The 27,859-nt window shown below is 38.7% G+C and overlaps 1 pseudogene; it reads left to right on the top strand.

Annotated features, from left to right (window-relative positions):
• Window positions 1-3,295: 3,295 nt before the first annotated feature.
• LOC112913688 (cytochrome b-c1 complex subunit 7 pseudogene) overlaps window positions 3,296-27,859 on the top strand; it is a 31,454-nt pseudogene continuing 6,890 nt past the window's right edge.

Raw genomic sequence — 27,859 nt, 5'->3', positions numbered from 1 at the left:
AGAACAACAAAACCAGGAGTTAGTTCTTTGAAAGAATTAATAAGATAGATAAACCATTAGCCAGCCTTATTAAAAACAAAAGAGAAAAGACTCTAACTAATAAAATGATGAATGAAAAAGGAGAGATCACCACCAATACCAAGGAAATACAAATTATTTTAAAAACATATCATGAGCAGCTATATGCCAATAAATTAGGCAATCTAGAAGAAATGGACGCATTTCTGGAAAACCACAAACTACCAAAACTGGAACAGGAAGAAATAGAAAGCCTGAACAGGTCAATAACCAGGGAGGAAATTGAAGCAGTCATCAAAAGCCTCCCAAAACACAAAAGTCCAGGGCCAGATGGCTTCCCTGGGGAATTCTATCAAATGTTTAAAGAAGAAACCATACCTATTCTACTAAAGCTGTTCCAAAAGATTGAAAGGGATGGTATACTTCCAAACTCCTTCTATAAGGCCAGCATCACCTTAATTCCAAAACCAAAGATCCCACCAAGAAGGAGAATTATAGACCAATATCCCTGATGAACACAGATGCAAAAATTCTCAACAAGATGCTAGCCAATAGGATCCAACAGTACATTAAGAAAATTATTCACCATGACCAAGTGGGATTTATCCCCAGGATGCAAGGCTGGTTCAACACTCGTAAAGCAATCAATGTGATAGATCATATCAACAAGAGAAAAAACAAGGACCATATGAGCCTCTCAATAGAAGCAGAGAAAGCATTTGACAAAGTACAGCATCCATTCCTGATCAAAACTCTTCAGAGTGTAGGGATAGAGGGAACATTCCTCAGCATCTTAAAAGCCATCTATGAAAAGCCCACAGCAAATATCATTCTCAATGGGGAAACACTGAGAGCCTTTCCCCCAAGATCAGGGACACAGCAGGGATGTCCACTCTCACCACTGCTATTCAACATAGTACTAGAAGTCCTAGCCTCAGCAATCAGGCGACAAAAAGAAATAAAAGGCATTCAAATTGGCAAAGAAGTCAAACTCTCCCTCTTCGCAGATAACATGGTATTGTACATAGAAAACCCAAAAGACTCTACCCCAAGATTGCTAGAACTCATACAGCAATTCGGCAGTGTGGCAGGATACAAAATCGGTGCCCAGAAGTCAGTGGCATTTCTATACACTAACAATGAGACTGAAGAAAGAGAAATTAAGGAGTCAATCCCATTTACAATTGCACCCAAAAACATAAGATACCTAGGAATAAACCTAACCAAAGAGGTAAAGGATCTATATCCTAAAAACTACAGAACACTTCTGAGGAAGACACAAAGAGATGTGATGAAAGAGAAGATGAAAGAGATGAAAAAAAAATTCCATGCTCATGGATTGGAAGAATTAATATTGTGAACATGTCCATGCTACCCAGGGCAATTTACACATTTAATACAATACCTATCAAAATATCATGGACTTTCTTCAGAGAGTTGGAACAAATCATCTTAAGATTTGTGTGGAATCAGAAAAGACCCCGAATAGCCAGGGGAATATTAAAAAGAAATCCAGAGCCGGGGGCATCACAATGCCAGATTTCAGGTTGTACTACAAAGTTGTGATCATCAAGACAGTGTGGTACTGGCACAAACACAGACACATAGATCAATGGAACAGAATAGAGAATCCAGAAATGGGCCCTCAACTCTATGGTCAACTAATATTCGACAAAGCAGGAAAGACTATCCACTGGAAAAAGGACAGTCTCTTTAATAAGTAGTGCTAGGAAAATTGGACATCCACGTGCAGAAGAATGAAACCAGACCATTCTCTTATATCATACACAAAGATAAACTAAAAATGGATGAAATATCTAAATGTGAGACAAGAATCCATCAAAATCCTAGAGGAGAACACAGGCAACACCCTTTTTGAACTTGGCCACAGCAATTTCTTGCAAGATACATCCATGAAGGCAAGGGAAACAAAAGCAAAAATGAATTATTGGGACTTAACCAAGACAAAAAGCTTCTGCACAGCAAAAGAAACAGTCCACAAAACTAAAAGACAACCTACAGAATGGGAGAAGATATTTGCAAATGACGTATCAGATAAAGGACTAGTATCCAAGATCCATAAAGAACTTCTTAAACTCAACAGCAAAGAAACAAACAATCCAATCAGGAAATGGGCAGAAGACATGAACAGAAATCTCACAGAGGAAGACATAGACATGGCCAACAAGCACATGAGAAAAATGCTCTGCATCACTTGCCATCAGAGAAATACAAATCAAAACCACAATGAGATACCACCTCACACCAGTCAGAATGGCTAAAATTAACAAGTCAGGAAACAACAAATGTTGGAGAGGATGTGGAGAAAGGGGAACCCTCTTGCACCGTTGGTGGGAATGTGAACTGGTGCAGCCACTCTGGAAAACTGTGTGGAGGTTCCTCAAAGAGTTAAAAATAGACCTGCCCTACGACCCAGCAATTGCACTGCTGGGGATTTACTCCAAAGATACAGATGCAGTGAAATACCGGGGCACCTGCACCCCAATGTTTATAGCAGCAATGTCCACAATAGCCAAACTGTGGAAGGAGCCTCGGTGTCCATCAACAGGTGAATGGATAAAGACGATGTGGTCTATGTATACAATGGAATATTCCTCAGCCATTAGAAATGACAAATACCCACCATTTGCTTCGACGTGGGTAGAACTGGAGGGTATTATGCTGAATGAAGTAAGTCAATCGGAGAAGGACAAACATTATATGTTCTCATTCATTTGGGGAATATAAATAATAGTGAAAGGGAATAAAGGGGAAAGGAGAAAAAATGAGTGAAAATATCAGTGAGAGTGATAAAACATGAGAGACTCCTAACTCTGGGAAACGAACAAGGGGTGGTGGAAAGGGAGGTGGGTGGGGGTTGGGGTGACTGGGTGATGGGCACTGGGGGGCACTCGAGGGGATGAGCACTGGGTGATATTCTATATGTTGGCAAATTGAACTCCAATAAAATATATATATATATATACACACACACACACACACACACACTAACTTATTTAGCTTATTTTTGGCCTCATCACAGTAAAATATATGCTCTGTGATGGCAAGGATTTTCATCTGTATTATTAATTGTCATGTCATCACTATCTAGTGTGCCTGAATAATCATGATATTGCTCAGTAAATACTTGTTGAAATAACTATAGAGAGAGTGGATCAGGTCAAATGAAATAAATGAAAGCAAATTAGATAATTTTTGAAGGCAAAAGGGAAAAGGGTATCCCTGTTACCACCTGGACTGTTGATAAGGTTTTACCATGGTAGCTAAAGTCAAGAGATGGTCAATGGTCATTGTCCTTGACCTGAACACCGAGGTATATCATTAAACATGTTCCATTTTCCTCCTCCTTTTGGCCTTCTACTCTGTTTGGATTCACCAACACCAATCCCATTTCTAAGGCAGTGTGACAAGTACGCCCTCTGGTGATTTGCCACTAAGAAAGTCAAGCAGGATGAACTGGGGAGACTAGGCTCATCATTCCTCTGATTTAAAAGCAGCATCCTTTTTGAAGGATTTCCAGGAAATTTCCACATAGCAAAACCTACAATTAACTACCACCATTTGGGGCAATTGGGAACAGAGAGGTGAAGGTTTAATTCAAATACTAAAAAAAGAGCCACCAGTTAATTTTCTGCCGGTCATCCTAGAAATTAATCATGCCTCTTGTAAGAAAGGTGTGCATTTTTGTTTTCTTTAGCAAAATAAACATCCTCAACTGTCTTCCATATTAAAAATAAAAAAGAATTTAAAAATTACTTTCTTTGATCTTGGATTCTTACCAGCTATTCCAATCTCTTGTCTTTCTCTCATAGCCAAATTTCTGATGAAATGGCCTTGAGTCACCAGTTCCTTTTTTTTGCTTCTAGACACCATACATGTCAACCCACTTCAGTTATGCTTTCACTCATATTTATTCACTCCTGGATCCCCTCTTTCTCCCAGCTTGCTCTTTCTCCATCCTTCCAACTTAATCTTTTGACTAAACTCTTAGATAATGATTGTCCCCTCTTAGCCCTCTCTTTATATACTATTCTTGGACAACAGCATTCACTCCTTAGAATCAGCCCATTACCCCAGTCCAAATTTCTGAAAACTCAAGATTTCACAGTCACATCAAAATTAAAAGCACAAAACAGAAACACAACTTCTCATGTTCCCTCCCCAAGCTGCTCTTCTTCTTTGGGGCCTCCTCATCTGTGGAAGGCATCATCATCCACTAAGGTCAGGGCAAACCATCTCTGAGTTGTCCTTGACTCCTCTCTCAGCCTCAGCTACCATATGGTCGAAGTTTGAGCTCTCCAGGAAGATGAGATGGAGGTTAGTGGGTAGAAAGCCTATTAAAGATGCCTTGGGACTAAGGTACATAGAAGAAAGGGCAGTCAAGCAAGATTAAGCTGCAGAAGTAAAGTCAACTTTAATGCAGCCCAGCACATGCCTCAACCAACTCTAAAGTGATGCCAGCAGGCCTAGAAGAAAGGAGACTTCAGTGTTCAGTGTCTAAAACTTTTAAACTGAGGATCATGGTCTGGTGTACGTGTCCTCTCAGGCATCCAGGAACTGGTTAGAACAAAGACAAGGGCACAGGTATTATTCCTTGAACTCAGAGGCTCTTGATGTCAAGACATCTAGTGCCAGTGGTCTGGAATACACATATGATAGCTTTGCCTGGTCATTGTCACCTGGTCCTTCCTTAGATGTTATCTATCCTAAAGAAATCATTAACAACTTGCCCCTTGCAAAGACAATATATGGGCTCCTGGGTGGCTCAGTTGGTTAAGTATCTGCTTTCGGCTCAGCTCATGATCCCAGGATCCTGGGATCCAGTCCTGCATCAGGCTCCCTGCTCATTGGGGAGTCTGCTTCTCCCTCTGCCTCTGCCCCCCCCCCCCCCCCCAGCCTGTGCTCTCTCTCTTATTCTCTCTCTCAAATAAAATCTTTAAACAAAAAGAAAAAGGAGGGATCCCTGGGTGGCGCAACGGTTTGGCGCCTGCCTTTGGCCCAGGGCGCGATCCTGGAGACCCGGGATCGAATCCCACATCGGGCTCCTGGTGCATGGAGCCTGCTTCTCCCTCTGCCTGTGTCTCTGCCTCTCTCTCTCTGTCTGTGACTATCATAAATATAAATAAATAAAAAAAAAATTCAAAAAGAAAAAGGAGCAAAAAGTGCTTATGGGATCCTTCAGTTTCCCTATCTAAATAGGGAGCTCTGAAGCTAGAAATGACTTTAGAGTTACCTTGAGATGGGCTTAGGTGGCAAGGCCTTTATACTCTCACATTAATACCAGCTACATGTTTTATAAGATTCAGTGCAAAATTAAAAAATGCAAGACTTGGGGATCCCTGGGTGGCTCAGCGGTTTGGCGCCTGCCTTTGGCCCAGGGCGCGCCCTGGGATCGAGTCCCACGTCGGGCTCCTGGCATGGAGCCTGCTTCTCCCTCCTCCTGTGACTCTGCCTCTCTCTCTCTCTCTCTCTCTCTCCTCTATCATAAGTAAATAAATAAATATTTTTTAAAAATAAATAAAAGCTTGCTTTAAAAAAGTTATTTAGGGATCCCTGGGTGGCGCAGCGGTTTGGCGCCTGCCTTTGGCCCAGGGCGTGATCCTGGAGACCCAGGATCGAATCCCACGTCAGGCTCTTGGTGCATGGAGCCTGCTTCTCCCTCTGCCTATGTCTCTGCCTCTCTCTCTCTCTCTCTGTGACTATCATAAATAAATAAATAAATAAATAAATAAATAAATAAATAAATAAAAATAAAAAATAAAAAAGTTATTTAAAAAAATGCAAGACTTACTGTTTAAAAATTAAGATTTCCAAGAGGATGACAATAGAGCATTAAACCATGCACAAGGCCCCTTCTGGGCACGGGCTGTTGTGTGAATGTACGGGTCACACATACATGACACTGGCCCTATTCTTCCAGTCACTAGGTGCAAACAAGGTTTCTGCAGTTGAGACAATCCCTAAAGGGCTGGCCCCTGCCAGTGGCCCTCCCAGCAACTGGAACAACCATATATCATCCAAGAGGGATCTGCGCATAGACCACAGTATCCACCGCTGTCATCGCAATGCCAAGATTTTATCACTTTGAAATTTCTTCTGTCAATTCTCTATCCTCAGGTGAGCCTGCTAGTTAACAGGATTAAGGCTCATATTATTTGCTGCCTCAACTACTGAACCAGCCCCATATCTGTTACTTGTCTACCTCTGTTCCAGCCTTCATATCCTCCTTTGCTGGGAATGAAATTGTCAGTTTCATTCTTAAAATACTGAATGGCTTCCTGTTGCCCATAAGATTAAAGTTTAAATCAACATTTACCAAACTGTGTTTCATAAAAACACTAGTCTATAGAGAAGAAGAAAAAAAAAAAGGTGATGCTTGCAAATTTTCTTCTGAGTTATTTTTTTCAATATATGTAATAAAAATACTAAACCATTTACACAGCTGTTTTTATTATTTCATTACAAACACTCCCAGAACTCCAGAAGTAGCAGGAAAAATCTCCTAAGCAAAGAATGCTTGATTCAATCTGCATACTGACATACTGACCCACTAAACAGCACTTACTAATGCCTACATATATATTATCTTGTTGCTGATCACTAAACCTCTTTGTTCTTTTATCTTTATTTTTAATGGTATCAATAATAATATCTATATTAAATATATCATTAATCAATCAATATCATATATTAAGTATATTAAGTATAATATCTATGATATTAAATGTTTTTGATTTTATACATGAGTTTTATGAAATATTTTCTACATTGGATCTGTGGATTATAGAAAGTTAATGTATCACTACCTTTTTTTGAGATTCACTTATTTTAGAGACAGGGTGCGTGAATATGCAGAGGGAGGGGCAGAGAGAGAAGAAGAGAGGGAATCTCAAGCAGGAGATTCTCTGTTCATGCTGAGCCAGGAGCCAGAGATTATGACCTGAGGCTAAAACAAGAGTTGGATGCCTAACCAACTAAGCGACCAAGGTACCCCCACGTGTCTCTATTTTTTAAGATACTTTTATTTTTTTTTACTGATAAACATTTAAATATTACTTATAGAAGGAATACATGCAGAAAGATGCAGGCATCCTAACTATATAGCCTGATGAATTATCATAATGTGAACACAATCATGCAACAACCATCAAAATCAAGAAATAAAATAGTAGCATTTAACAGCCTCCCTATATCTACAGTTGCTACTCCTTTCCTTCTCCCAAAGTAAGCCATTAACCAACGGCTGCAAATTGATAATCTATTTGAATCCAAGTTTGATTTGCATGCACTCCTACTGACATTTCATTATTGTGCCAACTAATGGTGGAGCTGGGATTCAAATTTGATTCTGTTTATTTGTAAACCTACACTTTTAGAAAGTTCTTAATGGCTGTTTCCATTCCCTATTGACAACGTAGAATGGCTAAGAGAAAGAAAACATAATTATTTCTTCAAATAACAGAGGTTCCCACACTGCACCTTGACAGGGAAAAATAGTGCCCTTCACATAGCCAAGGAAAATATCTAAATGAAGATGGACATTAAATCTAATTGTTTGTTCAATAATGAATCTACTAACTCTAACATCCTTGGATGGATATAAGAACTTTTATAGTCAAGTGTGTATATGTAGATATGTAAATGTACACATTATATATATATATATTATGTGGTTATCTGTAATGCAATAAAATACATATTCTAAGTTTGACAGGAACTCATTTGGCAGTAACACCTGCCCTGAATCTATACTATGTAAATAAAATTTTGTATGTAACTTCTATTACATAAATAGATTTTGCTGGTGAAATGTTAATGTGTTTGGATATGTTATACCATCTGAGACCTCCTGGGACTCTCGTATACTATGGCATATGTATTATATTATCTGATTTCTGGAATCAGATGATTTCTAATTTCTAAAACACTGGGCCACGAAAGTTTGGGCAAGAGAAGAGGGAACTGTACAATGAAGATATTGTATCATTGGGTGCTCAGTCAGTTAAGTGTCTGCCTTCAGTTCAGGTCATAATCCCAGAGTCCTGGGATAGAGCCCGGCATCAGGCTCCCTGCTTCTCTCTCTCCCTCTGCGCCCCCCCCCCCCCAACTCATGTTCTTGCATGCTCTGCTCTCTCTCTCCAAGTAAATAAATAAAAAATCTTAAAAAAAAAAAAAAAAGTTCTTCTCTTCCCCTATGGTCCACTCCAACAAACAAATAATTAAATGAAAGAAAATAAATTTGGTAGTGCATACATATGAATTTTTATGTTCTTAAAAAAAACCTGAAGAAAATTGAGATTATTTATTTATTTATCTATTTATTTATTTATAAAAGATTTTATTTGTTTATTCATGAGAGACACCGAGAGAGGGAGGCAGAGACATAGAGGGAGAAGCAGGCTCCATGCAGGAAGCCCGATGCAGGACTTGATCCCCGGACTCCAGGATCACTCCCTGAGCCAAAGGCAGATGCCCAACCGCTGAGCCACCCAGGCATCCTAGACTATATATATATTAATATACATAAACATTTGGTGTGATTTTTAGCCAGCAGAGCACTTGTGTTTACATCACACCATTTTAAGTAATTTTGCCTCTGTTAAAGACATAATGACTAAAAAATCATTTTTAGGGACGCCTGGTTGGCTCAGCCGTAGGGCTCCTGCTTTCAGCTCAGGTCCTGATTCTGGGATCTGGGATGGAGTCTTGAATCAGGCTCCCTGCGAGGAGCTGCTTCTCCCTCTGCCTGTGTCTCTGCCTCTCTCTTTCTGTGTCTGTGTCTCTCATGAATAAATAAGTAAATCTTTTTTAAAAACCATTTTTAGTCATTATGTCTTTTTAAAAATATTTATTTATTCATGTGAGAGAGAGAGAAAGAGAGAGAGAGAGAGAGAGAGGCAGAGACACAGGCAGAGGTAGAAGCAGGCTCCCTCGGGAAGCCGGATGTGGGACTCGATCCCAGGATCCAGGATCACACTCTGGGCCAAAGGCAGACGCTCAACCACTGAGCCACCCAAGCATCCTGAAAATTGAAATCTTTTAAACTGTTATAGACAAAAGAAAAGTAATGCAACCAATGTCCTCTTCCACTAAGAGATGACTAAAAAATTTGAAGTGTGGCATTGGAAAACAGTAACCATACTAAATGGAAAATCTCTGCAATTTCATAGTATAACAAGCTGCCATCCTCCATCGTCTCTCCCTAACAAAGTAAATGTCATTTAAATATCACATATACTTGATTTTAAGACTTTCTCATTTAATCATTCCGAAATCCAAATGTACTTTTTTACCTTGTAATTTGCATTTCTTTGATTATTAACGAGGATAAGCATTTTAAAAGTACATTATTGGGGCTGCCTGCATGGCTCAGTCAATGAAGCATCTGCCTTCGGCTGAGGTCATGATCCCAAGGTCCTGGGATGAAGCCCCAAGTTGGGCTTCCTGCTCCGTGGGGAGCCTGCTTCTCCCTATTCTTCCACCTGCTGCTCCCTCTGCTTGTTCTCTCTCATCTCTCTGTCAGATAAATGAATAAAATGTTTTTAAAAATAATTTTAAAATAAAAAGTATATTATTTGCATCTGTATCCTTTCTCTTGGGAATTGCCTGTTGAAGTCTTTGCCCATTTTTCTGGGGAGGGGCTTCACCTTTTCCAATGGATTTGTATAACTTTATAAAATATTTAAAGCAGTTAGTTTTTTTTTAAAGTAGACTCCACAGCCAATGTGGGGCTCGAACTCACAACCCTGAGATCAAGAGTCACATGCTCTCCCAATTGAGCCAGCGAGGTGTCCCACAATTAATTATTTTCAGCATCATATTTTGCAAATATTTTCACAAATTTATCATACACACATTTATATTGTGGTACTTTTGTCTTCTTTTTCATAGAGTGCCTATTAATTTTCACATAGCCAATTCTGTTTTAGTGTTTCTGACTTTAATACCATGAAGCAAAGAACTTCTCCACTCTCAAGTTTATTAAAATAATATTTGCTTCAAGTAAAACTACCAGGTAATATAATTAACAACTACTTATAGAGAAAAATAATGTAAGGGAATACAACACAGTAAAGATGCTTATGGCACAATCTCAGGGTCATGAGCTCAAGTCCTATGTCAGGCTAGCACTTAGCATGGAGTCTGCTTGGAGTTTCTCTCTCTCTAAAATAAATAACTATATCTTTAAAAAATAAATAAATAGAAAAAATCAAAATATGACCAATAATGTTAGTTTGAAATCCAAATGTATCTTACAGGGATCCCTGGGTGGTGCAGCGGTTTGGCGCCTGCCTTTGGCCCAGGGCGCGATCCTGGAAACCCGGGATCGAATCCCACGTCGGGCTCCTGGTGCATGGAGCCTGCTTCTCCCTCTGCCTGTGTCTCTGCCTCTCTCTCTCTCTGCGTGTGACTATCATAAATAAAAATAAAAAGAAGGCTCAGACCTCACCTCCGACGGGGTCTTATTATTAAAAAAAAAAAAAAAAAAAAAAAAAAAAAAATGTATCTTACAATGAATATGTACGTTTAGTGTATAAGCAAAATAGCTATTAATAAATCCTAGATAAACATTACAGCACAGATATCTAAGGAAATAAAATTATACCTCATCATACTTAAAGCATGCACAAATCTCTACTAGTGGGCCATAATTAAAAAAATTAGTGTCCCTCTTTTGTATGTCCCATCATATACAAAAATAAACTCAAAATAGATTAAAGAGGTAAATGTAAGACCTGAAACCATAAAACTAAAAGAAAACATAGGAAGTAAACTCTCAGACATTGTCTTAGCAATATTAGTTTTGGTCTGTCTCCTCAGGCAAAGGCAAAAAAAGCCAAAATTATTGATTGGGACTGTATCAAATAAAAAGGTTTTTTTGCACACCAAATAAAATTATCAACAAAATGAAAAGGCAAACTACTGAATGGGAGAAGATATTTGCAAGTGATGGATAATAACCAAAATATATAAAGAACTTATACAACTCAACACCCAAGAAAACAAATAATTCATTTTAAAAATGGGCAGAAAACATGAACAGGCATTTCTCCAAAGAAAACATACAGATGACCAATAAGCACAGAAAAAGATGCTCAACATCACTCATCATCACGAACATGGAAATCCAAACCACAATGAGATATCACCTCACTCTAGTCAGATTGGCCAACATAAAAAAAGACAATAAGTAATCCATTGGCATGGATGTGTAGAAAAGAGAACACTCTGGCAATCTTGATAGGGATATAAATTGGTATAGCCACTGTGGAAAACAGTATGGAGGTTCCTCAGAAAATTAAAAGTGGAAATATCATATGATCGATCCAGTAATTCCACTTCTGAGTATTTATTCAAAGAAAACAAAAACACTAATCCAAAAAGATATATGCACTTTATGTTTGTTGCAGCGTTATCTACAATAGCCAAGATATGGAAGCCACCTACGGATCTATCAATAGATTAATGGATACAGAAGATACTCACACAGGCATACTAATATCACTCAGCCATAAAAAAGATTGAAATCTTGCCATTAGTGATAACATGGATAGACCTAGAGATCTATCCTAAGAGAAACACTCAAACATAGAAAGACAAATGCCATATGACTTCACTTATATGTAGAGTCTAAAATAAAAAACAAAACAAAAAGAACCAAACAAAACAGAAACAGACTCATAAATATAGAGAATAAACTGGAGGCTGCCAGAGCGGGGAGGGACAAAATAGGTGAGGGATTAAGAGACACAAATGACCAGTTTTAAAATAAGAGAGTCATGGAGATTTAAAGTACAGCATAGGGAATACAGTTAATAATATTATAATAACTTTGTATAGTGACAAACAATAACTACACTTATCCTGGTAAGCATGTTGTAATGTATATAAATGTCAAATCACTAATGTTTTACATCAAAACCTAATATGATATTGTATGTCAACGGTGCTTCAGGAAAAGAAAGAAAGAAAGAAAGAAAGAAGAAAAGAAATTACAGGGTGTCCATAGGCACTCTGTCAAAGATAGTCATAGACTTCCAAATGATATTAGTGTCTAAGGTTACAAGATTTGACCCGTACTGATTTATTCAGCAATCTTTTCACAATGTGTAAATTACTTTTAGGAGCACCTCCCTCAAGTTAGTAGATAAGCAAGCATGTTATATCACTGAGATATGAATATTTAAAAGGTTAAGTTAGATTTTGAAAATGCCACAATAAAGAGTACCGAATTCTTAATCATTAGGTATTGATTATAAACATGAAATGATATATATACCCACACAGATATTTATATCTCTTTATAACATTACATGTGTATTTAAAAGAAGATATTGCAATGGAATACTCCATTTTGCAACTTGCTTTTTTTTTGACTACTACCCAGTATAAAAAGGGTACCTATTCCAGAGACATTTCCCATACTGATGGACATCTTGATTGCCTCTAATTTTTTTTGCTATTTCAAATGTGCTTTAGAATATCTCTAAAGAGCACATTAAATGTTAATGTTGCCTCTAGGAAGAACAAATCATAGAACAGACACCTGGGTTTGAGAAGGACACTTACTTTTCCCTGAATATCTTCCTCATGAAAATAATGACAGTTACAATTTTTATTTAAAAAAATAAAACTTTAACTACAATATCAGTACCCCATAGTCATTAAAACTTAAAAACGGAAGAAAAGCTGTAGTAAACTTGCCTTCCTCGGCATGTTTTTTGGTTATAATCTACCAGTCACTGTATTGAGAACTGTACATATATTTCCTCATTTTGCCTCCTTAAATTTTTCTAGTCATCTTACAAGACAGGTATTAGTGCCCCCACTTAGCAGATAAGGAAATTAAGTGTGAACAAGTTAATTAATTTTTATGAGTCCCACAGGGAGAGAGAGTGACAAAACCAAGATTTTTTTTTTTTTTTTTTTTTTTATGATAGTCACAGAGAGAGAGAGAGAGAGGCAGAGACACAGGCGGAGGAAGAAGCAGGCTCCATGCACCGGGAGCCCGATGTGGGATTCGATCCCGGGTCTCCAGGATCGCGCCCTAGGCCAAAGGCAGGCGCCAAACCGCTGCGCCACCCAGGGATCCCCAAAACCAAGATTTAAAAGAAACCTTTCTGGCTCAAAAACCCTGGTCACAGCCAAGAAGCTATAACAACAGCTTCTTCTCAAGAGACTTTTCCTAAACCCTACTGCCTCTGGCTCTGCTCCAACTTTGGGAATTATTTATCGGATTCTAGTGAACTGGATTTTTTTACGCCTCTGGACTTTTGCACATTCTGTCTTTTCTGTTGACCTACCTTCCCCCTTGGTTAATTTCTACCTTCAATGGTTAACTCAAAATTCAATGATTGAGGTTCCATTCCATCTCTTGCAATTATTCTTTAAACTTCAGACTGAAATGAATGCCTTCTCTGCGTTTTGCAGCATCCTGTGCTAACATAGTGTTCAAAATGCTGTTAGATCGCTAATGTGTCTCTCAGCCAGGAAGTCCTTGGGAAATCTAAATATTCCTCGTATTACTAATCCCAGTGTAGATATATTTAGCATATATGGGTCCTCAATCACTACATGTTAAATTTAAGTCAAGGACTAATATATACAAAGAAGCATAGGATGTTAGAACTGATTCAGTTTCCAATGCTGGCTATATACATAGTAAGCTAAAGGAGCTTTTAGAAGAGATTTCCTAGGAGTGCCCAGGTGGCTTAGTCAGTTAAATGTCTGCCTCCAGCTCAGATCATGATCTTAGAGTCCTGGGACATAGCCCTACAGAGCTGCTGCTTCTCCCTCTGTTCCTTCCCCCACTCATGCTCTCTGGCTCTCAAGTAAATAAATCTTAAAAAAAAAAAAAAAAAAAAAAAAAAAGGAAAGGTTCCCTAGACGTTCCCCAGAACTAGTAAATCAGTATCTACAAGTGGAACTCCACAATATATATTATTTAAAAGCTTTCCAGGTGATTTCAAGTTTAAGAATCTCTGTTCTATTCTACTTGCCTCATTTTATGATATACAGAGATTAAGACCTAAAGAAATTCAATAACTGGTGTTCAAGGTTACAGAGGCAGAAGTAAAGATAGGACTTGAACCCTAGTCTTTTATAATTAATTAATCACTCAAAAACTATTTGTTAAATGCCTTTTATGAGAAAAGCACTGTGCTGGGCACTATAGATACAGACATGAGACCTGCACCTGAACTACACTCTTATGGGCAAGACAGCATTAAATACATGACCATATAAAATAAACTATATTAATTAATTAATAAACACATGACCATATACTCAATGGCTTAACTCTGACTGTATTAAAGGAATACCTGGTGCTTTATAGACACATAACTGGGGGACCTGACTTTAGTTTTAGGGGTTGAGTGAGCTGAGCCCTGAGGAATATATATACTGAAATAATTGGGCTTGTACTTTCTAATCTAAGATATTCTTGGGCCCGTAGGTCATCTATATGACTTATTTTAATTCTGTATTCTCATTTTGATGACAACCTTAAAAATTAATAGAAATATACTCTGAATCTTGCTTTATGACTGAGATCTGCCCAAAGCCTTAAAAGCCCATGCTGAACATGTGTTTTGATTGAGTTGGCCACAAGTAGCACAAGTCTTGTCTCAGGCTGATGAGAAAAGAATAGACGGACTTAGTATGTATATGGTGCATTCCTGCCAAGTGAAGATAAAATGCCCACCCTGAACCCTGCAAGAATAAAGGTTTCATGGCAGGGGTGGGCACAGCACCTGTGCACTGGTTGTGCAGAACTCAAAAGAACCCAGGCTGTGGAGTCAGGTGCAGGGGCAAGTGCAGATGTGGTGCAGTTGTGACTTCAACAAAACATCATCTATTCCACTAGTCAATCATCTGAACTGTTATTTGAAAAAGAATGCAACAAATCTCTGTAAAAATAAACAAAGAATAAATAATACATATGTACACACATATATATACATGTTGTATCTAGTTTCCCTTTGGGAAGGGAACTGTGAGGCTGAGACAATAGGTGGAGGGAGAATTATTTTTGTTATATGCTTTTTGTACATGTACATCTCTAGTAACTACATAATTCCTTTTCTTTAAGTTAATGTTTTCATTTTGGATGTGATATGATATATAAACCACCAACGTAAGGAGTGACAATTTTATGTTGGCACTGTTTTTTATATTGTAACAAAATCATTTAAATCGATATTTAGACACAAAAAGTTGTGCTTTTTTTTCTCCTTAAAGAGATTCATACATTACTCACTGGAAGGGTCAAGTGTACATGCATGCTGGGGGATGGGAGGGAGGAAGCAACCCTGCCAGAGCTGATATGGCTCACAGGAGAAGGTGCCCTGAGGAAGAACTCCAAGGCAGTCCTGAGCACAGCTGGTGCAGAACCAGCGGGTGGCACGCAAGGCAGACCAGTTCCCACCATAAGCCACAGCTAGAAAGGTCATCCTCTCTCGAAGAACAATGAGAAGCCCTTGTTCTTTCCATTATATTAAGCATTTTAGGAATTCACTTTTGCTGTAGGCATTTGAGAGGCTAAAACCACATTATTTTAAATATGATAAACACAGTATTTGTCTCTCCCCAAATTCATCCAAAATATTAATATTTTATGATATTCAGGTACACATGGAATAGTATTATTTGAATATAGTACAAAACGTGACAAGTTGATAGATTGATGTGTAGACCCACTTTGTCTCGTACAGTAACTATTAGCCACATGTGTTAGAAGGTACTTCAGTTGGACCTAGTGCCAGGGCAGGTGTTCTGAGAGCAGGAAATGCACACCGAACTTCAAAGAAAAAAAAAAAAGATTATAAAATATCACATTAAAATAGGTGTACATTAAAGAATATATTACATTGATTACATGTTGAAATGATATTTTAGGGGATCTATTGAGGTAAACAAAAATATTACTAAAAGTTTTTCATTTATTTCTTTGTACTTTCTTACTGAGGCTACTACAAAATGCAGTATTAAGTAATATTAAAGAGATATACATATCTCTATTTTGAACAGCACTGATATCCAATCTTCATATTAATAAATGCATGGTATCATTTAAAAAGAACAAAATTCACGGTATGTATCTGTCACTGTTTTAAAGGCCTTTACATGTGTTCATACATTTAATCTTCATGAGACCCTGATGAGACCAGGTGCTATTATTACCCCATTTTGCAGATTAATAAAGTGAAGCTCAGATGATGCATGGAACAGTTTTGGAAGGATACACAAGACAGGGTCAACAGTGGTGGTCTCCTGAGGAGGAACTGGGGATTGAAGTATTGAAATGAATTTCTACTCCTGCCTGGGATACCATGTCAACAAAATGAAACTTAGATAATATTCGTATCCCTGTAAATCCTCCTTCTGACCAGAAACACAGTATAGCCAGGCAGCCCACCTCCAAACACCAAGTCAGGGCTGGGCTCTCTACTTACTTCCTTTATTCTTTATCCTGTAAAAGCTTCCTGCCTTCACCCATTTTACAGTTCTCTGGTCCCTTGGGAACAGAGAGTATTTAATTCATGAAGTGTTAAATAACATTTGTTTGTATCACCTAAATTGTCTTCTCTTAATCATTTTAGCAAAGGTCAGAAATAAAAGGGAGATTGCTTTTCATTATTTATCTTTTTAATCTTAACAAAGACTGAATCCTGTTTAATATATCATTTGTTGCTACTTCAATTGAAATATAAAAATACATAATGACAATCTACAAAACCACAGTTGTAGGAGCACAAACTCAAGTACAATTAAGTATAATTGAGTACTTACTCAATTAAGAATATGTGAGAATTGAATATTGGCTAGAAATCAGAACATAAAAACCATTGAAGAATTTGCACCTTCCAATCTAATCACAGGTATGTCCTGGTGCTTAATACCTATAATATGCCAAAGTGACTTTTCAAGTATTTGATTGGTCTAAATGCTAAAGCTCTCACACCTAGAAGCCAGGCTTAGCAACCACTTCCATGGATTAGTTTCCAAGAAAAACGGCCTGAAAAGAGCCAAAGCATCTTGCTTCAGCTTATGACTACAGTCTTTCTTTTAATAAACTGACTAATGTTCTCACTTAATATAAATATGAATTCAGCTTCTCCAATGTATATGAATTCATTAAGATTTTCCTAAGAGGGCAGCCCAGGTGGCTCAGCGGTTTGGTGCCACCTTCAGCCCAGGAGGTGATCCTGGAGACCCGGGATCAAGTCCCATGTTGGGCTCCCTGCATGGAGCCTGCTTCTCCCTCCGCCTGTGTCTCTTCCTCTCTCTCTCTGTGTCTCTCATGAATAAATAAATAAAATCTTAAAAAAAAAAAAAAAAAAAAAAAGATTTTCCTAAGAGCCCTTGGCTGGCTCAGTTGGTAAAGTATGGAAATCTTGATTTCAAGGTTGTGAGTTCAAGCCCCTCATTGGGTGTGAAGCGTATTTAAAATAAATAAATAAAAAGAAAAAAGTTTGGTTAGAGTAAGAGGAAATCTTGAGGGAGAAAAAAAAAAAAAAGATTTTCCTAAAAGCATGGAGTAGAAGTCCCGTGTGAGCCAAGGCCAGGCTCATGGTGATGAGTAGATGATCCTGTTGGTTCAACCCCACCTGTACACTCACTGCCACTACCACAGAAACCCACACCTTACCATCTCTTCAGTAACAGTTTGTACTTACTGAAACTTAATTCTCCTTTTCCATATAAATACCTGACTGATACTCCTACCGCTCAATTTCATTTTGTGTGCATGTCTACTCTCCTCTAGGTTCTTTACCAGGAGCTGAGGGGTGAAGCAGTGGCCTAGACAGACAGCAGCTTTTCTTTCATGGCTAATATTGCTGTGGAGGTAGACAGGAAAGCAATAAGCAAACAAATAGGCAGGCCAATTTCAAAGAGCGATTAGAGCTACATGGAGAAGAGAGTTATGAGATGGAGGGAAGTTGGCTTGCTTAGAATGAGAGATCCAAGAAGAGCGAGGGAAGTGACAAGTGAGCTGAAAAGGGGGAAAGCCATGAGGATATGGAGGGGGAATTATTCCAGGCAGAAAGCAGAGCTGCTCTGCAGGCCCTGCAGGGAAGGTAGGTCTGCATGCTTGAGGAGCGGTAAGGGTCTCTGTACCTGCAGCAGGGTGAGCCAGTGCAGAGCTGTAGGCTAAAGCCCCTGTCACATTAAAAGATTTGAAAGCCATTGTGAGTTCAGATTTTATTCTAAATTTAATGAGGTTTCCAAGATTTATATTTTAAAATGTCTGACACTCAAGTGTTGAGTACTGGCTTAATGGCAGGCACTGGAGACACTGAAGAATCAGCTGGTGTCCAGAATTAATATTAGAAGGCTGGTGCACCTCAGGGTACCCCTCCTTCGGGCCCCCTCCCACCCACTCCCCCACCCCCCTCCCCAGCGATGGTAACTTCTGGGAGCTGGGTTGAAAAATGCAGGACCAGACATCCTGAACCAGAATCTACATTTTAATAAGTTCCCCAGGTGGTTTGATAAGAACTTTAAAGTTTGAGAAGTGCTTCCTAAGGCAGGGGGTCTTCCACCTTGACTACATTCTTTTCTTTTTCTTTTTATTGATTTATTGATTTATTTAAGAGAGTGGGAGAACAAGTGATGGGGAGGGGCAGAGGGAGAGAGAGAGAAGCAGACTCTCCGCTAACCAGAAAGCCCGACACAGGGCTCAATCCCAGGACCCAGAGATCATGACCTGAGCCAAAGGTGGAACCACCCAGATGCCCCAAACTTGACTATATTCTGCAATCACCTGGGGAACTATAAAAAAATATTGATGCCTGCGGGTACCTGGGTGGCTCAGTCCTGCTATGTGCTCGTTCTCTCACTTGCTCTCTCTCTCTCAAATAAATAAATAAAATTTAAGAAAAAATACTGATGCCTGCATCAGAGAGGCTGGTGTAATCGTCCTGGGATGCAAACAGGGCATTAGCAATTGTGGAACCTACTCATCTTCCAAGTTGAAAATCTCCACCCTAGAAGTCAGAGTGGGTGACCATCAGCTGTTTTTCATGCTCAGCAGATTTCCCCTAAGCTGTTTTTCTGTATTTTTCCTGGTAGCAGTTCCCAGAGATGCCCCTTGTTTTCCTTTCTCTGATCACCAGCAAACGTGCTTCTCTCCCTGAGGATTTTCAGAGCGGATCGTATTGAGAAAAGCAGTCTGGCTGTCCCTGAACACAGACACACTGGCTTGTAATGTTAAGGATTAACTGCTCTCTCTACTAGGCCATGGGCTGTCAAAGAGAACAAACTTGAACAAGTTACAAAACCCTCAATGTTCTTACAAAAGTGATCTAGAGTCTAACGTTCCTAATTCTCTTGCACCTGCCACCTCTTCCAGTTGCTGGCACCTGAAATCTATCTCTCCCATTGTCTTTTCCAAACCCTTGACCCTTGAGTTATTGGGCTTTTCTTTCAAGAGAGTTTATCCAAGTTTGTTGAGCAATGGTGTTGGCAAACCCAGCCAGGGGCGATGGTTTCGATTAGTGCAGCCCCCTCTGGATTCTGTGGGATGGAGAAGTTGGGAGGGAAAGCTACGGGGACTCATCTATTCATTTCCTGAGTTAGCAGCTGTGATAGATCAATCAGTAACAAAGACATGAAAGCAATCCATGCATTCATTCACTGATAGATAAATAAGATATTTTATATATACATAAAACATATGACATATTTATACTTTTAAAAAATATTTTATTGGGACCCCTGGGTGGCACAGTGGTTTGGCGCCTGCCTTTGGCCCAGGGCGCGATCCTGGAGACCCGGGATCAAATCCCACGTCGGGCTCCCGGTGCATGGAGCCTGCTTCTCTCTCTGCCTGTGTCTCTGCCTCTCTCTCTCTCTCTCTGTGACTATCATAAATAAATAAAAAAAAATTAAAAAAAATATTTTATTTATTTATTTATTCATGAGAGACACAGAAAGAGAAAGAAAGAGAGAGGCAGAGACTTAGGCAGAGGGAGAAGCAGGCTCCACGCAAGGAGCCCGATGTGGGACTGGATCCCAGATCGCAGGATCATGCCCTCAGCCAAAGGCAGACGCTCAACCACTGAGCCACCCAGGCGTCCCAAGATATATATATTATATGTATTTTGTAGCTAGCTTGAATCACCTTTCTAAACTATTTGCTTATTTAAGAGAAAAGCTACAAAGATGGCAGCTCATTCTAAGTTTTCTCAACTTTGAGCCTCAACAAGTAGCCATCAGTTAAACCTATCAAGTGACAACGAGTTAGCAAAAATATTGAAACTATCTATTAAGGATCAGAGTAGAATGACAAATAACTTCATGAAAAGGTAAATTTCACTCAAAACTAATCTAAAAATAGATAAGACTTATGAACCTTACAATATTAATATTTTCTAACCAATACTTCAGGAGAACTAAAAGATATTTAGGAAACATTTTTTGCAGTGCTTTCTCAGGAGGGCCTTAAAATGGGGAGAAGAGAGTTGTTATAAGTTGTTTTACAGTGGTGACATTATGGTCTGCCTTCTTCCTAATGTTTAAACTGTGGAAAAATATTGTACTCTTTGAGTCCATTTGGATCGTGTTCTTATGATGGCTTTGAGTCTAGGCCAAGAGTAATTGGAATTAATTCAGGAATTAAGCGCATTTATTCTGTAACATCTGGGCCTTGCTTGTTCTTTCAGTCATATTGCAATCATGGGCACCACTTTTGGATACTTTGAATTTCATTTCCCTCCTAAGGACTAGTTTTTCTACTATTAGTACTGTCATCTTAAGCATATTTAATGCAATCAGTAACTTCATTACAAATGCATTATATTTTCCATACTTTGTCCCTGATCAAACTTATTCCTACCATGGGGCCTTAGCACTAGCTCTATCCTCTGCCTGGAATGTTCTTGCCTCTGCTCTTGATGTAACTGGCTCCTTTTTTGATTCAGTGATAAGCTCCCTCCTCAGAGAGCCATGTCATAAGACTGACAATCCATCTCTGAGCCTTTGCCTCATCATCCAAACTAAAGTGGTCCCCCCAACATTCTCAATCACATGACCTTACGTTCTTTTCCCCCAGCACTGGCCACTGGCTGAAATGATTTGGTTTATTTCTTTGTCTCTCCTTCCACCAAAATGAAGCTTCCTGTGTTTGGAGTCCTTGTCTGTCTACTTACAGCTATAGCTCTAGCACCTAGAATTGTACATGGGATATAGTGGTGCTCATTATGGCTGACTGCAGCATGTTGTAGTTTTGCTCCTACCATCTCATCCAGCTTTGGGAACTGGAATAAAACATTATCTTGATCTTTATTTTTTAAAAAGATTTGTTTATTCATTTGAGAGAGAGAGAGAGAAAAAAAGAGTGGCAGAGACACAGGCAGAGGGAGAAGCAGGCTCCATGCAGGGAACCCGACGTGGGACTCTATCCCGGGTCTCCAGGTTCACATGCTGGGCCAAAGGTGGCGCTAAACCACTGAGCCACCTGGGCTGCCCTATCTTTACCTTTAATGTATCAGAAAGACAACAGAAATTTTTAAGTATTATTACTTTCCAAAAGACTGGAAAATTACTGTTCTTTAGGATTTAAGACGGTAAGAATCTTGGAGGTAGAATTGCAAACCTAAGGCTTTCTCCCTCCACCCCCACCAAAGTCAGAGAATAACAAAAAAAAAAGAGATTGGATCTTTCGTGCTACTTTAATTTCTGTCACTGTGACGAAAACTCAGACTGGATTCACTGCCTCAGAAAGATATCCCAGGCTGTGGTGATATAGAACAAAGAGAGAGGATCATGAAGATAAGTCTTGGCAGGAAAAGCATCTCAATAATATTGATAACTCATACAACATTTTACAAGTAAGTTTATCTCAAAGGAAAGTTTTACTGTAGTCACGGACCTGTAATCGGTTACCAATATAAATCTCTGTTTTGTTTCTGAAAAACTGTTTGTATATGCTTTGCTTTGTAAGCATTGCTGATAGACTGATAAACCATAGCAATCCTGGGAGAGAGAAAATGTGTTGCTGTCTTTTATGCTGTAATCCACTGCGAGAGTTAATACCACATTTAGGTTTTCTATAAACTGCCTCCTTCCCACACTCCTGACTGCTTTAATTCCAGCTGTGGATTCCACATCTGTTGAAAGGAGGATTTTATTTTTTAAACTCTATCCATGTCTCTGGTTTTCCCATATAACATGCCTTATTTTGGGATGTTATATTCCTGCAGAAAGATGAAGAGATCATTTGCTACTTGGACTTTTGTTTAGCTTGTTAGGTAATTAACTTCACTCTAACGTGCCAGATGTTATCCAGTTGGCAAAACACTGCTTTCTTAACCCATCTGTGTGCTCATCTTTCCGTTTAATTCTCCAGATGTATTGTTCTCCTCCTCCTTGCATAACCAACAGTACTGAATTCCTCCCCCCTGCCCAAATGTGCCACTTCCTAAATTTTACTTCCTTGTCCATAAAGAATTTGGGAGTCATCTGCACTTGTCTCCCAGGACCCTCTGGATCTCCTCCTATGGCACTCAAATCACCACCGTTACAAGACTGCCAATCCATCTGAAAGGGTACGACAGTTCCGAAGCTGACTAAGTCAACTTGGGATTATGGCTTACTTCTAAATTCAGCTAGGCTTTAAGAGCTTTAGCAAAGATGTTTACCTTTTCTGAAGAATGCACAGAGATTATTTATGCAAACGAAGAACAAGTCATGCTGTACTAGCATTGGTGAATGATGAAAGGATATTTGTTTTAAAATCATTTTCTCAAGCCCCAAAACCCACTGAAAATATTTTAATGTCATTAACATATGTTATATATTTAAATAATCTTTTAAGCTTATAAATTAACTATACGAGTAGAGCGTATCACTTTAAAATGTAGACAACATCCTTACTGTTAGTTGATATCTCCTTTATAAATGATCAGTCTAGAGGGAAAGAAACTCTTGATTTACTAAAAGGATAGGGAAAAAAGGGGGTGCCTGGGTGGCTTAGTCAGTTAAGCTACCGACTCTTAATTTCAGCTTGGGTCATGATCTCGGGGTCATGGGATCTAGCCTGTGTAGGGGCTCTATGCTCAGCAGGAAGTCTGGGTGAGGATTCGCTCTCTCTCTTTCCCTCTGCCTTTCCCCTGCTCACATTCTCTCTCTTTCTCTCTCTCTCTCTCTCTGAAAAAAATAAACCTTTAAAAACAAAAAGAGGGATAGAAAAAAACAATTATTTATGTAATAATAATAACAAATGTTTATTGAGTGGTTACTATGCATCAGACCCTGAGTAAAGAGATTTACATTCATTATCGCTTTTAATCCTCATACAGACCCTAGAGCAGATACTATTATTACTGCCACTTAACTAACCTAATAATTCCTTTGCCCAAGGTCACATGGTGGATAAGCAATGCAGGCAAACAGGATTGTAAACAGAATATCAGGACAATGGAAATTTACTCCAGATTTTTAAAATTATCACAATTTAAGACTAAGAGAAGAAAAGCTTTGGAGATTAGGTTACTCTTTCCACTATTTTGTGTTATGATCATTTTTAACACACGCTAAGTAGAGAGAATATGGTAATGCATTTTAATATACCCATTATCCAGACACTATGCTTATCAAACTTTTGGGACTTTCCTTCTACCCTTTTATCCCTTTGCAAAACTATTTTATTTATTTATTTTATTTATTTTTATTTATTTTTAAAGATTTTATTTATTTATTCATGAGAGACAGAGAGAGAGAGGCAGAGACATAGGCAGAGGGAGAAGCAGACTCCATGCAAGGACCCTGATGTGGGACTCGATCCCGGGACTCCAGGTTCACACCCTGAGCCAAAGACAGAAGCTTAACCACTGAGGCACCCAGGTGTCCCTATTTTATTTTATTTTTTAAAAGTATTCTCAAAAAAATAAAAATAAAAAAAATAAAAAAAATAAATAAAAGTATTCTCTACACCCAACATGGGGCTCGAACTCATGACCCCAAAATTAAAAGTCACATGCTCTACTGAATGAGCCAACTAGGCAGCCCTATAAAACCATTTTAAAGCAGATCCTAGATGTTATGTTATTTCCTATCATTATGTATCTCTTTAAAATGTGGCCATTCTCTTACTGACTAAATGTTAATATCAATCTAACAAAATTAAGAATAAATCTTTGGTGTTGGCTAATTCTCAGGCTATGCATTTCCTGGTCTTAATGTATATATTTTTTTGCATTTAGCTTGTCCAAATCAAGATCTAAATAAGGTCCACTGACACATTGGCTTATTATGACTCTCTGAATCAAGGGGAAACTACTCTAATTTTTCCTCCCATGTCACTGATTTCTCCTGTAGAATATTCCATATTCTTGATGTGTCTGTTTTCTTCCCTGTGCCATAGCTCAATCTCTTTCTTTCTCCCATAGTTTTTGTAAATAGAAGGAAGCCCCAGAGTCTTGGTTAGAATCAGTTTCCCCATATTTGGCAGAAATACTTAGAGTGTGGTGTTTTGTGCTGCATCATATCAAGCACCAAAATGTCTCATTGTTTCTCTATATTTGCATTAAGATTAATCAGATTTGTGTAGTAACTATTGAATACCTCCACTCTAAAGATCACCATCAGCTTTTCACCTATTTGTTTCATCCAGTGATGATCGTTGATTGGATTATTACATTAGGAGTTGGAAATAGTGACTTTCTAATATTATCGTTCCTTCCACATTCACTATCTCTAACTCTTCCATAGATGACTTTCTGACACTTACTAAGGCTACATTGACACAACACACTGTGCAAGGAAAGCTTACTTCTTTCCATTAATTATAAAACTTGGAATACAAAGTTGATGTCTCAGCAACTACCAATGTACAAAGAATTGAAAAAGATAAGATTGGTGGGGACCAAGAAGGGGGGCTCCCTATCTTTCCCTCTCATTAGTTCCATTATGAATTTACCATTCTCTGTTAATAAATAATACATCTACATGATCTAGTTCAAAGGTGTCTAGTGTTCTATTATTTGGCTAAATTAATAGTTCTCAAGATGTGGTCCCTAAACCAGCAGCATTAGTGGGAACTGATTAGAAAAACAGATACTCCAGACCTACTGAATCAGAAACTCTGGGTGAAGTCCAGAAAGGACTTTAATAGGTCCTCAGGGTAGTTCTGATACATACTAAAGTTTGAGAACCAGGGGTTTATATCGGATTTGAATTGACCATTCATTTATTATTTTTATTATAACCTTGGTTCTCATCTCTCATCCTCACCTGCTTCACTTAGAATGGCAAACTTGTTTCCTTCTTTTTCTAGTGAGCATACTGTCTTTTATTTTATTTTGGCTTTGTTTGTTTTATTACTGTCTCCAATTTCAATAAGCTCACCTCAGGATTTGGCAAACCCAGTTATAGTTCTTTTATTTTTCATGCATAATTCCTAAGTTAGTTAGAAACAGTGAAATATTCATAAGAATCATAAAAATAAGGATCCAACTTTCATGTAAGAAAGTGCAATGCATTTATTTCTCAAACAAAAAAACAATAAAGGACAAAGAAGGTGGAAAGGGTTCTTTTGTAACCACTGCTTGGTTAAGCAGGGGCTAAGAAAATACATACTGCTTCCCAAAGCAAGGTCAGTGCTTTAAAAAATATATACATTTAAATCTGGCTCTTGGGCAGCCTGGGTGGCTCAGTGGTTTAGCGCCACCTTTGGCCCAGGGCGTGATCCTGGAGACCTGGAATGGAGTCCCACATTGGGCTCCCTGCATGGAGCCTGCTTCTCCCTCTGCCTGTGTCTCTGCCTCTCTCTCTCTCTCTCTGTCTCTCATGAAAAAATAAATGTGTCTCTCATGTGTCTCTTTTCTGTGTCTCTCATGTCTTTTATTTTTTAAAAAAATAAAAAATAAATAAAAAATAAATCTGGTTCTTAAGCAGTATATTAAGATTATTATCAAATCCAAAGCAGATACTGGATCTATATTAGAATCACAGAGAAAGAGACTTGTTTTAAAATATTAAATATCAGTGTTAGAATTTTGCTGAGTCTCATGGACAATTATCAAAAGGCCATTAAATTGATAAGAAAAATAAATATATACCTTACAGCAAGTCAAACCCCAATGGTAATATTACAATTGAAATATTCTCCCCATGAAACAAGAGACTCTTTAAAAACAGAAGACTTTTTAGGTAAGACAGATTATATTATGCATTCCTGTGAAGTGAGGGGAAATCTTTCAAAGAGAATTAATGCAATATGAGAAGAACACAGGTACCAGATTGCACTGAAAAGCAAGAAGGCTATCAAAGACTCACTGGGCATGGCAATATGAGCTTTAAGGAACAGTGCAGCCCCTACAGCTGGGATACTTTGCACTCTAGAACTTGCTCTTTGTATTTTGTACCCTGTCAGTTAGCACAGTGCCTTGTATATATTACCTTTTAGTACAGGTATCTGAGAACTGAAGGAAGAAAAATGAAAATTTGATCAGAGTAACATAGGCAAAGTAGAAAAGTACTAAAAATAAATGTACTTACCTCTTCCACAGAAGGCCTGCTCTGCCTCTGGGGCTGCCGCCGTGCCTCTAGTGATCCCTGAGAAGTTCCAGCACATTTTGTGAAGGTATGCTCATGCGGTATCGAGGAAAGCAGACATCGATCTCACTGACAGGGCAGGAGAGCTCACTAGGAGGAGATGAAATGTGTGATCACCATCATGCAGAATCCATGCCAGTACGAGATCCCATGCAAAAGGTTTTTGAGCAAAGGATGTGAACTATGGAAAATACAGCCATGTCCTGACCAGTCTGGATGACAAACTTCATGAAGACCTGGAGCAACTGAAGATTTGGGCCCACAGATGGCTACACCACTTCTGAGGACTTTGTGACTGAGGGCAGTATACCAAAGCTATGCCACCATGACCACGCTATGAGTATGTACAAAAAGAAATAAATCTGTAGGACTTATTTGCTAATAAATAGTTTATACATGTATAAATAAATAAATAAGCTTACTTAGATATCTTCTCTTCTATTTTCCTAGACCCATCACCATGATGTCCTCCCCTAACCTCATACCACATATCATCACTATCACCTGCCAACCAAAGCCATGACTTGTCCCATGTACCCAACATCGATAGAGCCCATCTGGAAGAACAATCTGAGCCAATGTCAGGACTCCTGTGGCCAGGCTTAGCTTTGGCAACAATGAGGAGGACTGAGCAATGTCCTTATACCATTTCGTTCCTCCAGATGTTACTCTAATACTTAAGCCAATATTTGTGTGTTAGGTCCTAAGACTAAGGGCTCACAACATGAAGTTAAATAAGAAATAGTCTCTCTCTATTTTTTTTTTTTTTTTTACTTTTTATTTATTAAGTAATCTCTACCTCCAATGTGGGGCTTAAACTCACAACCATGAGATCAAGAGTTGCATGCTCTACCAACGGAGACAGCCAGGTGCCCCAGAAATGGTTCCATTAGTCAAGGAACTCCCGATCTAGCAAATCATCACACTATAGAAAGAACTGTGCAAGGGGCAACTGGGTGGCTCAATCAGTTAAACATCTGCCTTTGGCTCTGGTCACGATCCCAGGATCCTGGGACCAAGCCCATGTTGAGTTCCCTGCTCAGTAGGGAGCCTGCTTCTCCCTCTCCTTCTGCCTGCCACTTCCCCTGCTTGTGCACTTGCACTCTCTGTCAAATAAACTAAAATATATATATATTTTTAAAAAGAGAAAGAATTGTGCAAGATCTGCAAATATTAAGGAGGGAAGAATTAACTGAAGTAAAGCAATTTGTCAGATAATTAACAAGGACATTTTATCAGGCCGGTCATACCTTAGATC

This window comes from Vulpes vulpes, chromosome 1 (genome assembly GCF_048418805.1).
Source record: "Vulpes vulpes isolate BD-2025 chromosome 1, VulVul3, whole genome shotgun sequence".
NCBI classification, from domain to species: domain Eukaryota; kingdom Metazoa; phylum Chordata; class Mammalia; order Carnivora; family Canidae; genus Vulpes; species Vulpes vulpes.
The sequence above is the reverse complement of the archived record's forward strand: the minus strand, read 5'-3'. Positions and strand labels throughout refer to the sequence as shown.